The sequence below is a fragment of the Eupeodes corollae genome, chromosome 3 (assembly GCF_945859685.1).
Source record: "Eupeodes corollae chromosome 3, idEupCoro1.1, whole genome shotgun sequence".
Lineage (NCBI taxonomy): Eukaryota > Metazoa > Arthropoda > Insecta > Diptera > Syrphidae > Eupeodes > Eupeodes corollae.
In genome coordinates, this window is record NC_079149.1 from 10,233,181 (window position 1) to 10,253,622 (window position 20,442).

Genomic DNA, 20,442 nt, shown 5'->3' on the forward strand with positions numbered 1-20,442 from the left:
AACAAATTTTCGATTCGATTCACCTCTTTCAGTGGGATTGGATCGAGTAATCCAATTTCGATCCGATCCAGGTCTATACGGCGCTAAATCCTGATTTAATTCGGATTCAATTCTCCTTGTAAACCCAGTAATTGAAATATTGAAAACGGTTTTGTAGAACAGAAAGAGTTTTGAAGAACTCCTCATAGATTGAACAGATCCGTAGATTGAGCTCCCGGATCCACCAGTGTCTCAGTATGCGCTTCTTCTGCTCCATGAGCTGAACAACCTCACGATAGGCTCTTTAAGTTGCTTCCGCTATAAATTTATATCTTTAACTGCACGAAAAATGAAAACAAACTTTTAAGAAAAAATAACAGCTAAAAAAGACAGAAGTGTCAATTTACAAATGTCATATTAGAAACGTCATACAAAGCAACCTCGAAGCAGGCCCATCGTAACGCAGCCATTAAGCTTGTACTTTATTAAACTTAGAAAGTTTTAAATTTTCTTAACTAAAAAAACAGATTTCTTTACTTTTACGTTTCGGCAATTTTTAATTCTTTTATTTTCTGACAATTCCTTGAGTTGTCAACTACCAAAATCTGATAAAAATTGTGAGAACTTCTTTTTTTGGAAACTTTTCGAGAAAAAGTTTCGTACATTACACTATTTATAAGTAATTTCCATGATTCAATTTTACAACAATTAATTTGCGGAAGCTTTTCTCGAATAGTTGGCGTGTATAATCAATTTCTTTAACATTTGGCAGGTTCAGCCAACATAAGGGACTTTATTTGCAGTCAACTGCATTCTTTGAACGTTCATTTTGAATAAGTCAAGTGTCATAAACTTCAAACCCAGAACTTTACTTCCTAACTTCTACCTTCGTGTTAACCGTATACAAACTACCAAAAACAATTATTGTCCACAAAACAGTCCTCAGCAAATTAAAATCTATACCTACCAATTTCGCATTTCGTATTGTAAAGAAATAAAGGGTGATTTTTTTGAGGTTAGGATTTTCATGCATTAGTATTTGACAGATCACGCGGGATTTCAGACATGGTGTCAAAGAGAAAGATGCTCAGTATGCTTTGACATTTCATCATGAATAGACTTACTAACGAGCAACGCTTGCAAATCATTGAATTTTATTACCAAAATCAGTGTTCGGTTCGAAATGTGTTTCGCGCTTTACGTCCGATTTATGGTCTACATAATCGACCAAGTGAGCAAACAATTAATGCGATTGTGACCAAGTTTCGCACTCAGTTTACTTTATTGGACATTAAACCAACCACACGAATGCGTACAGTGCGTACAGAAGAGAATATTGCGTCTGTTTCTGAGAGTGTTGCTGAAGACCGTGAAATGTCGATTCGTCGCCGTTCGCAGCAATTGGGTTTGTGTTATTCGACCACATGGAAGATTTTACGCAAAGATCTTGGTGTAAAACCGTATAAAATACAGCTCGTGCAAGAACTGAAGCCGAACGATCTGCCACAACGTCGAATTTTCAGTGAATGGGCCCTAGAAAAGTTGGCAGAAAATCCCCTTTTTTAACGACAAATTTTGTTCAGCGATGAGGCTCATTTCTGGTTGAATGGCTACGTAAATAAGCAAAATTGCCGCATTTGGAGTGAAGAGCAACCAGAAGCCGTTCAAGAACTGCCCATGCATCCCGAAAAATGCACTGTTTGGTGTGGTTTGTACGCTGGTGGAATCATTGGACCGTATTTTTTCAAAGATGCTGTTGGACGCAACGTTACGGTGAATGGCGATCGCTATCGTTCAATGCTAACAAACTTTTTGTTGCCAAAAATGGAAGAACTGAACTTGGTTGACATGTGGTTTCAACAAGATGGCGCTACATGCCACACAGCTCGCGATTCTATGGCCATTTTGAGGGAAAACTTCGGGGAACAATTCATCTCAAGGAATGGACCGGTAAGTTGGCCACCAAGATCATGCGATTTGACGCCTTTAGACTATTTTTTGTGGGGCTACGTCAAGTCTAAAGTCTACAAAAATAAGCCAGCAACTATTCCAGCTTTGGAAGACAACATTTCCGAAGAAATTCGGGCTATTCCGGCCGAAATGCTCGAAAAAGTTACCCAAAATTGGACTTTCCGAATGGACCACCTAAGACGCAGCCGCGGTCAACATTTAAATGAAGTTATCTTTAAAAAGTAAATTTCATGGACCAATCTAACGTTTCAAATAAAGAATCGATGAGATTTTGCAAATTTTATGCGTTTTTTTTTTTTTAAAGTTCTCAAGCTCTTAAAAAATCACCGTTTATTACTTATTTATTTACCAATTTGACGAGAAACCCTTTTACACAAAATATTAGATGAAATTGTTCGAAAAATGAATAAATCGTAGAGGAATAAAGTTCACCTTTCAGTTAATTAAAAAAAAAACATGATCGATTGTCATTCTGACATAAGTTGACTTGACTTGATAGTTAGGAGGATTTTTCTTGACTGACTTTACAGTCAAGTTTCCAATAAAGTTGCTTAATTGGAAGCCAATTTTTTGGCAGCTGGCCAATCAAATACTAGAAACTTTCCTAACTTTTTTAGTCCCTTATGTCACCTGAACCTGCCCATTTATCGGGTGTTAATTTTAAAGCTTAAGGAATTGAAAAAACAACGCAAGACAGATATTTCTGTTAAAATTAATTTATTTTAATTATAATATTGATTTCCAATCTCCAAATTTGGCTGATTAATTTTTGAAAACAAAAAATTGTCGAATATTTAACAGAAATGTCAGACTATTTAAATAAAAATGACATCTGAAGGGGGCCTAAGTAATCTAAAACACATTATTGGGCTTTGAAACGTCAATTCAAATGTTTTTATTTTTGGCAAGTTTATATTCTTAATTTATCCACTGTTGGATTAATGTAAACAGAAAACAGATAAAAATAAGAAATGCAAATATTTTATGCAGAAAATGTCTCGAATTCTTCGAAGACGCTGATAAAATAAAAGTTAAAAAAAAACCTTATGAATGCAGGATAGTTTTTTCTTTTTGTTGTATGAATATGTATTTTTAATTTCTATACACATCAAATTTCAATAGTATATTTTCAATATCATGAATGGGAACATATAGTTTTGTTTTTTTATTATTTTATCAGTAAAAGTTATCTATTTTTTATGTTGAATACAAATTATGTTATCTTTCGTATTGAGGGGGACTTTTATAGCATATTTAAGTGTTTAGTTAATGACTAATCACAAAATCACCACCTGACAATACAAAACAAAAAAAATTGAAAGAATGGGAGTGACTAATAAACAAACAAAAATGTATTTCTATTTGTTTAACAAAAATAATATCTAACGAAATATCATACCAAAAGAGTTCGATAACGGTTAAAATGAAGTATTTTTGCTCTGAATTTAACTTAGCTATTATAGCAACCTATATAATGTTAGAACAAGCTAGATATAAGTTTCATGTACAATTTCATTATATTTTGAATAGCTAGCTACGTAGGTACTAACGTAAATGTGTATATTATATTGAAAGCTTTTTATAATATCAACAATGTTATCTTTTGTACTTTTTTTATACCAAAAATAATAAATAATAAATGCCTTTGTTTAAAAAAGCATGCGTTTTTTTTGTAGGTTCATTGGTTGATTAGCTGGCAGTACATGGTGTAGGTACATATGTTTATAATTTTAAGCGATAAGTTATTTTAAAACGTTTTTTTTTTAATTTGAAAAAAGTCAATTTTAAAATATAAAAATATGGTTTTAAGTTTCAATAGAAATAGGCACTTCTTTTATACTTTTAACTCGGCTCAATTTCAAATAGGACGCACGCTGAACTGAAGTTAGGTTAGATTCAAGTGGCTGAGGACAGTTGTTGGCCCATTGTGATACCACAAGAATCTTAAGGTCTCCTACTCAGCAACTCTTTTCGTCAGTATCGGACAACGCTAAACCACCGAAGCAGCTTAAAAATGTATTAATCTACTACCAAAACGTAAATGGACTTCGGATAAAGACCAACACGGTTTGCAAAATCATTAACAATCTTCCTCACGATATCATAATATTGACGGAAAAATGGCTCAACAACTCTATATCGGACTCGGAGCTTTTTAAATCCTCGTGTCAAGTCTTTTTTTTTATTTATTTATTACTTCAATGAACTTTTTTTTTTTATAATTAGCAAACACTAAAAGGGTTTTTTATACCTTTAATATGCCAATAACACAGTGTGAGCATTTGGAAAAGAGGGAAGGGTTGGATAGGAGGTGTCGGTGTACATTGGTTTTAAATTTCTGAACATTGCAATGACAGGGAAAGATAGAGCGTGGCAAGGCGTTCCACATTCGCGTAGTACGGCTAAAAAAAGAATCTCTGTACTTGATAGTACGCGTCGATGTTCGAGTGATGTAAACGAGTTGATGATGTTAATATCACCAATTATTTTAAAAGCTCTTTTTTGAATACTGTCCAAGAGGCTTAAATAAGTTACTGGAGCACCAGCCCAGAGATGAGAGTTATATTCAAGTTTTAGACGTATATAGGTTTTGTAGATTGTAGCCAGATCAGACGGAGAGAAAAATTTCTTGCAACGTCTCAAAAAACCTAGACATCTTGCGGCATTTTTGGCAACATCGCGTATGTGATCGCTCCACAAAAGGTGGTTGCTGATGCACATTCCGAGGATGTCAAGATTTTCTGTTTCGTTGATGCAAGACGCAAAGACGGTTTATCTCGCGTTAACGATGCAAGACAGCATTGCGTTTTCGAAGCATTAAATTCCACACGATTTTTTATTCCCCATTGTACAATGCTGTGTAGGTCGGAATTTAATGACCTAATCATATTTTGCCGTTGCAGTTCCACATCCGAAGAGGAGGGTTGTGAGTCTGGAAACGAATATGAAAAGCTAAGAGTGCTATCGTCAGCGAAACAATGTATTGGATTAGAAGTAGCAGACAGGAGATCATTTATAAAAATGAGGAAGAGGGTCGGAGACAAAACGGAGCCCTGGGGCACACCAGCGTTTATTTTATGAGTTTCAGACTTGAATCCGTCCAAAACAACTTGTATTGAACGGTTCGAAAGAAAATTTCTAATCCAACGAAGAAGAGATTCGTCGATACCGAAAGCACGCATTTTCGATAAGAGAGCAAGATGCCAAACTTTATCAAATGCCTTTGAAATATCAAGTGCAATAATCTTACTTTCTCCAAAACGATGTAAAGATCTGTTCCACTGTTCGGTGAGATGAACCATGAGATCACCAGTGGACCTACGAAAGCCGTATTGCCGGTCATTAAGAAGCTTCCGTTCCTCAAGATATTTCTTAAGCTGATAATTAATCAGCGTTTCCATGACCTTAGAAAGAAGGGACGTTAGTGCTATCGGTCGGTAATTTGTGGGAGAAGAAGATTTGCCTTTTTTTGGAATTGGCTGAACAAATGCAGTTTTCCAACTACTCGGAACGAGCCCAGAAGAATAGGATAGATGGAAAAGCTTACGCAGTGGTTTTGCTAGCGTGGAAGAACACCTCTTCAGAATAATAGCGGGGATACCATCTGGGCCAGCGGATTTATGAATGTTGAGATCTTTAAGAACTCTCGCCACAGTTCGAGTACGAAAAAAGATTGGTCCCATAGAATCATTTACGCGTTCAAGAACTGGGGGAGTCATGACACTATGGTGGAATTTTCGGCGAACTGCCTTGCAAATAAGTTGGCTTTATCAATAGAGCTAACTAAAGGAGTGTCATTGACAACAAGCGTAGGAACCGAGGAAGAGGAAGAATTCCTCATGTTTTTTACAAATGACCAAAAATTCTTACTGCCTTTGGGACATTGCAGTATTTTTCGCCGTAATTTTTGGTCATGTAAAAATTTGGTCCTTCGAATATAGGCGTTGCAGGCCTTCCTGGCTTGCTTAAACTTTTTCCGGTTTTCCTCAGTTGGGTTGGCTTTAAAACACCGGAAGCTCACCTCTTTCTCCTTGATAACCTCTTTGCAGCTCGAATCGAACCATGATTTAACCTTGGGTTTAATACTTTTAACCCTATTCGGGATAAACGTTTCCATTCCCAAATGAATAATACTAGAAATCATATCTGCACTGGAGTCTATGTCGCTACCGAGGAAGCATAGCGACCAGTTAAAGATCCTGAAAAAATTATTGAGACCGTCCCAGTTGGCTTTCTCGTACTGCCAAACGAGAAATTAGCAGATATAACACTATGGTCCGATGTGCCTAGAGGCGTCAATACAATGATTGTGTACTTATCAGGATCAGAAGTGAGAAACAAGTCAAGGGTATTTTCTGCTCGGCCGTTAACGTCTGATATTCGAGTAGGCTCATTGACAAGCTGAGTAAGATGGTTAAACTCAGCAAAAATCTCAGCACACATTCCTTCTGGCGTTGTCTGGCCCGAATGGCGAAGCCACGAAGAATTGTGAACATTGAAATCGCCCGTAATAACGATTTCAGTGTGAAGATACAGGGAGACAATTCTTTGTATGGAGTCAGACAGAGCATCAAATTCCTGAGAAGTTGAAACTCTGTCCAGGTTTGGGCTCCTATAAAGAAAACAATAGTGAATGATGTGCTTATTCACGGAAAGTTTTAACCACATGAAATTAAAAAGGGAGTTGGTACAATGACCGTATTGTGGTAAAAGTTGATATGCAACATCATTCCTAATATATATGGCGAGAACATGGTGTGAGAAGAATAATGGCACTAAGCAATACCCATGAATAAAAAATTCAGCAGGATCGGAATCTTCACCTACTTGGGTTTCACTCAATGTCAAAACAGATGGTCTGTTAGAATTAATGTGGATGTATACAGACAGAAAATTCGATCTTAGCCCACGAACAAAATATTTTTTAAAATTTTTGACATTTTCAACTTTTTTCGCAATTTTTGCACATATATATTTAGCATGGTCTTTAAAATTCAATTAATTATCTAAAATAACACCCAGATATTTCATGTTATTTACACACTCAATTTGACAACCATTTATACAAACTAGCACAGGAACTCTTATTTTCAATTCCATACATTTAGTTTTGTTTACATTTAGACTAAGCTTATTTGCTTGAAGCCACCGGTTAATGTTTTCTAAATCTGCATTAATTTTTAATTTTATCTTTTTGATCTTTTCCAGAGATATAAATTAAGGTATCATCGGCAAAAAGGACAATTTTACAATATTTAAGAACACTTTTGAAATCATTTATATACAACAGGAACAAAAGAACACCTAAAAGAGCACCTTGTGGAACTCCTAATTTAATCTTCATTGAATCGGAAATCTCATTATCGAACTTTTGTCCGTTGGGATCTTCCATTAAGATATACGAAATAAACCAATTGTATTCTGTGTCAGTAATTCCATAAAGTTTAAGTTTTGTTAGAAGAATATTTCGATCTATTGTTGCGAATTCCCGTTTGAAATCAAGAAACACTGATAAATGACTCCTTTACCCTGATCTATGTCTTTTCGCCATTCGCTTGTGATGTGATTCAATGTTGTTTCACAGGAGTATCTAGTTCGGAATCCAGATTGCTCAATAGCCAAGATATTGTTATTTTCGACATATGAAGTAAGTTGCTCACTGACTATACGTTCAAGGATCTTTTCGAACATCTGCAACATATTTATCGGACGGAAATTCTCGCAGTTGCTAGTACCTACTACTTTTTCAACTGGCACAATAGTGGATTCCTTCCAAAGGTTAGGGAAAATCCCATTTAAAAGTGATTTATTCACTAACTTCATGAAAACTGGGCTTATTATTTCTATTGAATCGTATATTATATCTCTTTTTATACCATAAATGTCTTTTTTATTATGGCACTTTTTTATCACATCACAAATAGAGTTTTGATGACAGTATCTAAACTTAAATCTAGTAGCTACGCTTATCACAGGTTGTTCAAATTGCACATATGGAATCGCTTCATTAATATCACAAATGCTTGTTAAACTTATTAGCTATTAGTTTTTTTATCTTTCACTTTTTCTTGTCCAAATTCTATGCTACCACTACAGTTTTTATTTACATTTTCCTTCAAAATAAAAGTTTTAAGCATTTTCCACACTCCTTTTTGGTCACCTGATCTTGATTCGATTTGTTCATATACACTCGTATATTTGTTATTAGCTTCTTTTATTTCTTCCTTATATTTTCTGCAAATATCTTTGTACTTTGCCCAGTTTTCAGTTGTGTTATAGTACGATGCAATTCTATAGGCTTATATTTTTTCACGTTTTAAAGTTTGAAGTTCCGAAATAAAACATTTATGTTCGTCATGCTGACTAAAAACTTTTTCAGTTGTCATTGTGTGAACACAGGTTTTTATTTTTCTGTCAAACAATTCGACGTGATCGTAATAACTCTGACGATACAAACGCCGTAAGTGGCGGAATTCTTGTCGCTATCAACAATACTTTCACTGGTTACCTGATTGACGACTTTCGATCAACATACATCAAATTGCTATGCTTAAAAACTAAAATGGCAACAGGACATTGCGATCGACGCACGACACTCCTTCAGTATACAGAATATCCAACAACATTGACTCGGACCACTACCTCGTTGTAGCCAAGGTACGGCTACGGATATCCCGATCTAAGCCAAAACAAGGAAGTACTGTGAGAAGATTCGACGTTAGACGGCTATAATCGCAAGAGACTGCCATGTCCTTTTCCGATCGAGTCTCTAATAACCTCTTAAGGAGTCCTATGCTGCCTGTATTAAGCATTGAAAACTAGTGGCAACATTGCCTTGCAGCCATCAGAGATGCCGCCTCTGAAGTGCTAGGTTTCACACGGCCACCACAGCGAAACCCCTGGTTTGACAACGAATGCCGGCAAGCGCACGCAGCGAAACAAGAGGCATACCAAACGGCTACGAGCAGAAGAGGGGAGAGGAACACCGGCTTTTTAGATTTAAAAAAAAGAGAGCATGAGAAGCGCGCGATCTAGGAGATAGATGGATGTGTCACAACAGGAATGAGGTTCGTAAATTTTATCAAAATTTACCAAAAGGTAAAAAAATCATCCCAAGGGTATCAGCCACGAACCGAAGCCTGTAGGACGATCGGGGGAACATCGTAGTAGAACCGCAGTCGATACTGAGAATATGGAAAGATCACTTCTCCAAATTATATAACGGCGATGACGAACCGAATTCCGCTGTAAGGGAGATAGAACCACTCAACCTCGACCACGCAGATCAACAATTCCGCCTACCCGACCTTGACGAAGTGAAGATAGCTATATCTAAACTTAAGTCAAACATAGCTACCTAACTATTCTCATCTGCAAAATATGGTCAGAAGAAAGCATGCCCGATGAGTGGAATCTCAGCATATTATGCCGATACATAAGAAAGGAGATCCTCTAAATTGCGCCAACTACAGAGGCATCAGTCTCCTTATCATTGCGTATAAGATCCTCTTTGCCGTATTATGTGAACGTCCACTATCGACTAAATATTCGGACTACGGCAGATCTTGGAAAAAACCTAGGAGCTTCAAATCGATACCCACCATCTCTTTATCTATTTTAAAGCCGCGTATGACACCATCTGTAGGGAAGAGCTCTACCGAGCAATGTCTAGTTTTAGCATCCCTGTCAAACATATCCGTTTGTGCAGAATGACTTTGGAGAATGCACGCTGCTCCATCAAGGTCGGAAAAGATCTCACCGATGCATTTGATGTCAAAAAAGGTTTTAGACAAGGCGATGCACTGTCATGCGACTTCTTCAACATCGTTATGGAAAGAATTGAGCAAAACTCAACCGTCAACACTAGAGGCACAATCTTCCAAAGATCCATCTAATTACTCGGATACGCAGATGATATTGACATAATTGGAAGATCAAAGCGTGATGTCAGTGGAGCGTTTTTGAGCATTGCGACGGAAGCGAAGAAGATGGGTTTAGTGGTCAATGAGGGCAAGACCAAGTATATGCTGTCATCAAAAAAGGACACTGAACGACGACGTATTGGACAAAACGTCACCATGGACAGCTATAACTTTGAGGTAGTTAAGTACTTTGTCTACCTAGGCACCGCTATAAACACATACAACGACACCAGCGCTGAAATCAAACGAAGAATAACTCTTGCAAATCGCTGCTTCTGTGGACTTAGAAGGCAATTGAGAAGTAAAGTCCTCTCTCGAGCATCTAAAATCACCATCTATAAGACACTCATCATCCCGGTTCTCATTTATGGCGCTGAGGCCTGGAGAATGAAGGAGAAGATATAACGACGAACTGTACGGGCTGTACAGCGACACTGACCTAGTTAGCAAAATTAAAGTCCAACGCTCCAGCCCGCAAGGTCTTCGAATCCAATCCCGAGGGGCGGCGCAGTAGAGGAAGACCGCGACTCAGGTGGTGCACCCAGCTGGGAGAGGACCTCAACCAACTTGGCTTGCGAAACTGGAGACAGCTAGCTAGGGACCGAGCTTGCTGGAAACGCGTTTTGGTTGAGGCCCAGGTCCGCCCCGGACTGTAGCGCCACCTTAAGTAAGTAAGTAAGCAAATAGATGTGAAATATTTCCAGAAGCCAGAATTTCAAACCTGAATTATACGGTTTAAAGGAAAGCCTTAGTAACTACGAAAACTCGAAGAACGTCAAAGCGTTTTGACTTGACTATAGTCCTGCAGAGTTTTTACGATCACAACAATATTGAGCGAGCGAGCTGCTACACCAACTTATTAAGAGCTTTCCTGAAGAGCTACAAAAGGAATGATTGTCAAGCTCTCACAAAAAGAAACCTTACAACTGGAGAGGAGTACGCGTTCTTCCATCATTAGCTTAGATAAAAACTCGATGCCGAACAAGCGGAATTCCGCACTGGAACTTCTTATATGGATCACTTTAACACCTAGGAGTCATTATCAGTGCATTCAATACTTTCACTTATTCACCTGCTGTTCATCGATTAAAAAAAACTTTATATGTGATGGACCCATCTTCCATGAGGTAAGGTTGTCAGAAGAGTCATAAATTCTAAGTGGGTTAAGGCAAGGCTATATACAATCACCAATACTGTTTCAGTTGGTAATACGTGACGTAATGCACAAATGACAACAAAAGTTGGGGCTAAATATCAACTCGCAAAAAATGAAAATAACAGCTTCCTTATAATATTTCTGGAGAACTAGTAGAGCTGGTAGAAGGTTTCCAAGACAAAGGCTGTCAAAAAAATGAAGAAGCAAAACTTTTAGCTTTACTATCAAGCTACGACAATACCGCTCCAATGTTGAATCCATGCTTTTAACGGTGCATATTTTGAAAAGTCATAGACTTACTTACTTAAGGTGGCGCTACAGTCCTGTTTGAACTAGGGCCTCGCCCAACAAACTTCTCTATCTAGCTCGGTCCCTAGCTAGACGTCTCACTTTCCAATTGCGCGCGCCACCTGATCCGCGGTCTTCCTCTACTGCGCTGTCCTGTGGGTGTGGATTCGAAGACTTTCCGGCCGGAGCATTGGTTTCCATGCGCTCTACGTGATCCAGCCATCTTAGTCGTTGAAATTTTACCCTTCTGTCTAAGTCTACGTCGCTGTACAGCCCGTATAGCTCGCCGTTCCATCTTCTTCTTCACTCCCCTTCGAGACCGTAGATCACACGAAGAACTTTTCTCTCGAACCGACCCAAGGTGCTTTCATCCGCTTTTGTCATAGTCATAGACACTTACTCAAAAAAGCTGCAAATGTTTGTTACTAAATGCCTTCGATGCCTCTTCCAGATTTTCTGTCCCAACCACATCTCCCATGTTTAGCTACATGCAAGGACGGGTCAGGCACGAATAGCCTCTAAAATACAAATACGAATAGGAAAATGGGTTGAAAATACCGTTTGAAAAGGCAACGACGGTTGCAGAAGAGTTTGGGAGATAGATGAGATAATTTTCTTTAAATCGTACATAATATGTAGTAGAAGAAGTTCAATTCCTAAGTCCGAGTAATTTAGTAAGTTACAAAATAAAATACCTATTATATTAAAAATACAAAATTTAATTTCTAATGGTTACATTTTAAGGACTGAATATGAAACACTCTTAAATAGAAGAAATAACATCGCGAATATTAAAAAATATAAATTATAAAATGCCAAAAGATAAAAAAAACGACACCTAAAACTTTCTCAACAAAACTTGGGTAAGAATCTTCATTGAGTTTCTATTTTTATTTTTCTACTTTTTGTAACTAAGTACAAAACAATTATTAAAATACACCTACTTTACTCTACACTCTATTCACATTTTGTCTACCGGTAATTTCCAGTCAATTTACATATATAATTGCTGATAATTCTCGAACTGGTGGGAAGGTAGGTGTAGATAGGTGTTTCTCAATTAATTTACAGTCATAGTAGTTTCATAACAACTAACGACACTTTGTTGTTGTAAGTTTATACCACGTACTAGAGTTTAATTGACTTTTTTAAAAACCAATGAGTAAGAAATGGAACTGTTATCAAACTTTCTTCATACCTATATTTTCGATAAACTACATAGAGCCATAAAGCTTTCATCATCATCAGTCATCAATTTGGTAATTTTTCAACAGACTGTAGAAAATAAAAGTGTTACAGTTTTTTCTTGAAATTAAGGAATTGATGTACATATATCAAGAAAGCCTTCTTTTATGTAATGAAAACAACAAATTAAAATCGACATTTAACATACTTTAGAGCAAAAATACTCCACTGTGTGTCATTCATCTGCGTATGGCCTAGTTAATGGTTTCTGTTGACCGTTTATCATTTTGTCTGAATTGAATTTTGATTTATTTGCCAAGAAGAAGTTTCACTCCAAAAGTCCGCAAGTTAAAAACAAAACAAAAATTTCTCGAAATCAAAATTCAAAACAAACACAGCACAGTCACAGTCATAGCCTTGAAAAAGTGCACCTCTGCCACCGCCATCGCTATCGCCATAGCCACAGCTATAGCTATAGCAATAGCAACAACGCTGAATCAAGTAAGATGATGATAATAATAATAATAAAAAGCACAGGGAGTGGAGATGTAGCAGAAGAAGCCATAAACCTAATCACCACCTGATATGAGTGTTCTATATATCTAACCAGCGTAACCAATTTCAATTCACTTAGCTTGAACTGCTTGAAATGTTGTCTCAAGAAAAGGGCAAGACCAAGATACCGTGAAACAACTAAGCGAGTATAGGTTAGTATATAAAAGTGAAGTAAGAAGAATCGATGAAAGTTATAAACTTTAGAGTTCCAAGTAAGATACAAATGTGGATAAGAAGGTATTTGATGTAGAGATAGATGTAGATGCATAGTTCACAGGGGGTTTTCCCCTTACAGCTCTAACTTTACAATAACAATGTATCATATAAGTTCAAGAGTTAGAGCAGTGCGGGATTTTTTTTTTTAATTTTTTCGGGGCCACACATTTCACAAAAAAAAAACGGCCTTAAAATGTTTAGCTTCAATTGATTAGTATTTGAATTTATTGTTAGGGTCTTTTTTAGCACCATTTTGGTTGCTCGAGAGAGGACTTTACTACTCAATTGATTTCCTAGCCCAAATAAACAGCGGTTAGCAAGAGTAACTCTTTGTTTGATCTCAGCGCTGGTATTGTTTACTGCGTTCTTTGTGGAGTCTAAGTACACAAAGTCCTAACTACCTCAAAGTTACGTCTTTCGATGGTGACGTTATAACCGAAACGTCGTCGGTGTTGTAGTTTTTTTCTTGATGACTGCATGTACTTTGTTTTGCCCTCGCTAACTGTTGAACCCGTTTTTGAAGCCTTTGTCTCAATACTTAGAATGGCCAGATTGAGATAACGCTAAGTTCTTCCAATTATTTCAATGTCATCAGTTTATGATAGTAATTAGACAGACTTTTGAAAGAAAGTGCCTCTAATGTTGACGTGGGTGCTCTGCACTATTCTTTCAAAAACGATGTCAAGGAAATGGCATGACAGCGCATCACCTTGTCTAAAGCCTTTTTTGACATCGAAAGGTTCGGTTAAGTTCTTTCCTATCTTTTTGGAGCAGCGCGAATTCTCCATGGCTATCATGCATTAAACGGACGAGTTTGGCAGGGATGTCAAAACTAGCCATGGCTCTATTTAGTTCGTTTCTGTAGATTCTTTCATATGCCGCATGCCTTGAAATCGATGAAAAAATGGTGGGTGTCGATTTGATATTCTTGAGTTTTTTCCAGGATCTGTCTTAATGTGAATATTTGATCGACTGTAGACTTTCCTTGTCCAAAACCACACTGATAAGGACTTATCAGGTTGTTGACGATGGACTTAAGACACATTTTGTATGCGATGTTCCTCTATAGATGGTGCAGTCTAGAAGGTCTCCTTTTTTAAGTATCGGACAAATTTTCTTTCGACCAATTTTTCAAGACAAGTTGGTTGATGTTCCTAACCAACTTATCTCCAGCTGCTTTAAAAAGCTCGGCATTCAAGCCATCCGCTCCAGCGGCTTAATTAGACTTCAGCTTAGATGTGACATTCTGGACATTCATTCTGCCTGACAGCGGTATTCGGTTCGTCGTCGCCGTTATACAGTCTGCAGAAGTGGCCCTTTCATATCCTCAGCATTGACTGCGGTTCCACTATGATGTTTCCACTTTCGTCTTTGCAACCTTCAGTTCTAGGTTTATGTACATGTGAATTTCGTCTCACGTGTTCATAAAACTTTCGAACTTCATTCCTGATTTTAAACCTCTCAACATCTTCGACCGCAAGCTTCTCATGCCCTCTCTTTTTCCTTCTGAGAAGTCGGTGTTTCTCTCGCCTCTTCTGCTCATAGAACTCATGAGCAGCTCTCGTCTTCTATGCAGCGCCGCTTTGAGTGCCTGTTGTTTGGTTGCATTTGCCCGCCGACATTCCTCATCAAACCAGGGGTTCCTTGTTGGTGGCTGCACTTTAGAGGCAGCTTCTCTGATTGCATCTTGGCAATGTTTTCGCTGATTCTTGGTACATTGTGTTGGCGGTAGATAACTTCGAAAGAGGTAACTCTTGACTCGGTTGGGGAAAAATCCGTTCGACGTTATATCTCCTGTTTTGCCTTAAGTAGGGAAACCTGAGTTGCTACCTCAGCTACAACGTGATAGTGGTCTGAGTCAATGTTAGCTCCTCAGAAAGTTCGGAAGTGTATCTAGAATCGATCTCAATATGGTCAATCTGGTTTATGGAAGATTGATCTGGAGAATTCCAAGTTTCGTTAATTTAATTTGTGGATAATGTCTACCATGACATTTAGCCCGCAGCAAAATTGATGAGCCTTTCGCACTACACGGTTTTGACCGTACGGAAAAAAACCGGACGGCATAAACAGGACAAATGGCTAATTACACATTTTACGTCTTTAACCGTACACAACACAATATGTGCAGGGTTCCTGTGCTTAGTATACTATTAATCGTGTCTTGAAGCGGCTTATTGAAATCTGCCGCACGAATAAAATCGTATGATGTGAAAACATGCATTTCATCACGTACGCCACTAAGCTTTTCGCGCCGTCCGGCTGCCGTATACTGTAGTGGCAGTAGACGGTTGCTACACGGCGCGGTGCCAGCATTTTGCCGTGACCGTATAATATGAAAGCGTATATGCTCTTCTTCGCGCCTCTAAGAAAATGTCGCCGTCCGTTTTTTTTCCGTACGGTCAAAACCGTGAAGTGTGAAACGAAGTTTTATCGGAAGTGTTGTCGTGCAAGCTGTTTTTCCGATTATTCGGAGTCTTGTTAGGCTAATTTTGATGGATTCAGCCTTGATCAAAATGGTCATGCGGCACTCGTTGATGCATTTATAGTCTAAGGCTCCAATGACAAAGCCGCATCCAAACATGTGTTGTTAATTTTCACGATAGCAGTCACCATAGGAAATATCGCAGTTTATCATCCTCTGTTCACCTGGCCCATCCCGTCACATTTCCTAGATGGTTGTAATACCTACTTTATAGCAGTTTGGGCCTCCACTGATTGTTCTGATTGACGTGGTCTATTACGACTATTATGACTCAAGATTCTACATGCGTATCCGAGGTTTGTTGTCCTTAAATCATTTGCGTGGGTTTTAAACAGTAAATCCGTCCGTATACGAGACATGTTAGTGCTTTGCAACTAACTTTTCTTTAAGTGGTCAGGAAGTCAACATGACGCTTAAACAATATTTTAACATTATAAACTCAAATAGATGTCTTCAAATTTAATATCATCATGAAATTTATGTAAAAGAAAAATAAAACAGGCCAAAGTATTGAGCCCTGAGGTACCTACACCGAAGGATGTTGATTTTATTCCCAAACGTTCCCCATTTACGGAGGTTCTCGGTTCGAGATATGACTTGAACCACTGTAGTTCTTTATCACGAAAACCATACCGCTTTAATTTTTAGAATTATATCTCTTTTTTGATATTTTTGAAAGCTCGCTCCAAAGGTCCAAGAAAACTTTGCAAAGTCATCGTAGGTACAATTTAGGTGAATATAATAGTTTTGAAAAGAATTCAAGAAACATTGTTGTTGAATCTACCTATTTTAGGATTTTGGATCAAACTAAGGGCTTTGTGGCAACGCTGATAGCTGTTTGAATATTTATTTATTTAAACGTACGATGGGTTTTCCCCAACTGCTCCAGCTTAAAGAGAGTTCCAAATAAGTTCCAGAGGCAGGTACTTTTCTCTGAAAGACAACTCGCCTACAACCTACCTATCAGAAGTCAGAATCAGGGCAATATAATTAATTGACTAAAATAAAAACAACATCAAATCATTAATTATCGCAAATTGCTAACTTACTTGGCGTCGTGTGTGCATAAAAAATTGATTTTTAAAAACATTCCCAACCAAACGACACGGAGACGATGAGGATATTTAATCGATAATTGAATACATCATGACGAGTCGAATATAAGTTGATTTTTCTTCGCCGTTTTTGCGTTGGCTGCCGACTGGGGCTGCTGTCGTGCTCCACCGTTGTCACCGCTGGGAAAGACACTTGCGAGCTTACACGATTGCGATGCGACTTGCGAAACACTTTTTTCACATCAAGGCGACACGTAAATTTTCTTAAATTTTCGACTTTTTCTCTACGACGACGTTTTTGTTTTTGTATAAAACTACGAATTCACAAATTTTATTGTTTTTCTTTATTTTTTTAATTTATTTATATTGCTAAATAATTCACTTCATTAGTTGATGATTTTTCTTTATTTCGTTTCACATTCGCCACACGCACAATTTTTCAATAAACTTTTATTTTTCTCTTCTATTCACAAAGAACCTTCGACTTCGATTTCGACGAATTGAACTTATTTTTAAGGAAAAACGAAAAACCACACTTTCAAATCGTTGTGGTGTGCGGAAGGAGCAAGGGTAGCGTTGGAATTGGTAAATGGAAAATTATGTAAACAGTTTTATGCGAAAAATTAATGTTTAATAATATTTTGGGGTAATTTTCGCGACGACACAAAAATTTTTCTCTCTTGACTTGATTTATTTTTTATTCGTTTCGCAGAGGAATGACAGAAGAAAAATGAGTGTGTGTGAAAGAAACGAAAAACTGTGATGGACTATTCTTTTGTGTTCTTTCTTGTGGTTGTGATTCTGATGTTGGGTGCAAAATAATAAGAATGTTGGTGGGAAGAGGAAGATGGGAAAAATTAGTTTGTATTGTTGTTTTGTTGCAAAATGTTGTTTGTGTGGTTGTGGGTATGAATGAAATAGAATGAAAATAAATGAGGAAATCACAAAGAGGACTGCCTATTGAATGACACTTGTTGGTAGTAGATTATTTGTGGAGTGAAGTTGGCAGTGATTTGGGGTTAAGCGGGTATTAGGCAATTTAAAAATAAAAGGTCGTTCACATTTTCTGCTTAAAACTGAATTCAAAGTTTTGTTTTTTGGGTTGAAATTAGTTTACTTCGAATAATTACAGCTTAAACTTAATTATTTTGGAACGAAAAGAATACATTTCTTTTCAATGTTTAAAATTTCAATTTTTTGCAATAATCCAAATTGCCATTAAAGGAACTTTCAAAATATGAAATGTATATGTTTTTCGAGATTTTAAAACCTTATTTTGTAAAGATTAAACTCATTCTGGAGGTAATATCTTTCTTATATAAAAAAATATTTTCAAAATTGTTTTTTTTTTTAATTATAAAATAAATAGAGTGCTGAATTTCATTTAAACAAATTCATTGAAGTCGATAGCGTTATCGGTTCATGAGATATTTGGAGTCCACTAAAGGGTGGTTTTTAGATATTACCTTTTTGGAAACACTGGTTTAAACAGCTGACGCACGTTTCGTGCTTTGTGTCACTGTCAAACATTTTCAATTTGGTCTATTATTTAACCATGAATCGTCTTACAAACGAAAAACACCTGCAAATTATTGAATTTTATTATCAAAATGTGTGCTCTGTTAAGAAAGTTCATCGCACCCTTCTTGTATTCAGCGACGAAACTTATTTTTGGCTCAAGGGCAAATAAGCAGAATTGTCGATTTTGGAGTGAATATCAACCAGAAGCATTGTAAGAGCTACGAATGCGTTCCAGAAAAAGTCACAGTTTGGTGCGGTTTATGGGCTGGTGGCATCCAAATCGTAACGTAACTGTGAATGGTGAGCACCACCGTGAGAAGATATCCATTTTTTTTTTGCCCCAAAATGCAAGAGCTTGACTTGCATGACTTGTGCTTTCAACAAGACGGTGCCACATGCCACAGCACGCTCAACGATGGACTTATTGAGAGGCGAGTTTGGTGAAAATTTTATTTCAAGTGCGATTTAACGCCTTTAGATTTATTTGTGGGGCTATGTTAAAGCCCATGTCTAAACAGACAAGCCCACTTCAACTGTCGCATTGGAAGACATAATTTAAGCATTAATTCGTGAGATACCAGCTGAGATGTTAAATTATATGGACCTTACTATCGATTCAAATAAAGATTTTATGCATTTTTTTTAATTGTATATATTTTTTTAAACTTTCCTATAGCTTTTAAAAAATCAGCCTTTAAATTCTTCTCTTGTTTTCCAAATGAGATTCTTTCGAAAGCCTGAAACGATTACATAGCATCCTATGGAAAGCTTTAAAAAAAAAAAAAACTTTAAAAAAATTAATTAACCGAACTGTTTTCCTCAAAAACTGTTTGTTCACATTCTTAGTATTATATCAAACTCTACTCTTGTGAAACTGCAAAATTTTATAAATATGCTTGGTAGATAAAGCTTCAGCGTTTATGACAGAACAATTTATTTGGGACGATCTGTTAAACCAACAGCAATCGAAATTACTCCTGTAAAACTTGGCTTGTTGAAGACTTGAGTTTTATTTGACTAGTTGTTGGCAATTGAAAGACTTAATTTAATTATGAATAATAACGCAGCACGAGCTGAAATTTAGAGCGCGAGTTTGTCTCCAAATTTAAGCTTAAGTCTGGAATGAATTTGAACAAAAGAACGTTGTAGATAAAATGTAACTGATCTTATTGAAACTATCCTTAAAGTAACCAATTAAGATATTTTGCTTCTCAAGCATTACCAATTTATTTTTCATGTCAGATTTTAAATTTGTTTTCGTTTGTATTTTACGTTCTTTTTTCGCCTTTGAAAGATATTCTTCAAAAAAAAACGAACAAAATACAATTTTCTCGGGAGATTCAACCCCGACTAATCCCCCTTTCTGCTACAATCAATAATCTGTCAAAACTTATATCGAAAGAAATATACCAAGCATTTTATTAGTCCGCTATATTTTGAAAGCTCAATCATGTACACTATGACATGTAAGCTAGAGCTGCATACTACTCGGCTAAAATGATAGGCTACATTTCAGCTTGACCAAGTATTGGAGAGAATTTTGTATGGAAGCTAAATTTTCGTTTGAGCTATGGTTCCATTATGCAGAGCAGATAAATTTGTTTCACAAATTTTATATTGAAAGTGTAGAATAAAACTAAAAAAATGATTTAAGTTCAGTCTAGTTAAACCTTTCAGAATGAACCAAATCGAAACCAAAACTAAAATTTAAAGGAAAGTTAAATAAATCATTACAATTTTCACATATCCGTAATTATTTATAAGGGCGTTGATGTTCGCGTCTGGCAGAAACTTACACACTATTCTGAAAAGCGTTTAAGATTTAATGGATGTTTTATGGTTCCACTGATTACCCTTGAACCTTTTACTAAAAATTACAAAGTAAGCAGATAATAATTTTAAGCCAATTACCAACATTTTAAAGGAATTAGAAATGACTTTTGCCATATTACTTTTGTTCTTCTATTCCTTATCCCATTTTTTTCCATAATTAATTTGACATCACGCATACATTGGTTAACAGTTTTTGCCAAAGTTTCAAAATAATAGTTGGAAGGTACTTATAATTATTTTTATGGTAAAAACGCATTCAAAATCGGAAAATGGGAG

General features: G+C 36.8%; 1 protein-coding gene and 1 long non-coding RNA gene across 3 annotated transcripts in view; one reads left to right on the plus strand and one right to left on the minus strand.

The window, feature by feature from the left end:
• LOC129952422 (protein dopey-1 homolog) overlaps nt 1–17,549 on the minus strand; it is a 68,954-nt gene extending 51,405 nt beyond the window's left edge. For both annotated transcript variants that reach the window (XM_056064992.1, XM_056064991.1), the window contains exon 1: nt 16,807–17,549. The gene's annotated coding sequence lies outside the window, so the exon portion shown is untranslated. The remainder of the gene's footprint in view (nt 1–16,806) is intronic.
• LOC129952424 (uncharacterized) lies at nt 17,322–17,711 on the plus strand. Its single transcript, XR_008782304.1, has 2 exons — nt 17,322–17,458; nt 17,525–17,711. It is a non-coding gene; the product is annotated as an uncharacterized LOC129952424 (long non-coding RNA).
• Nucleotides 17,712–20,442: the final 2,731 nt, after the last annotated feature.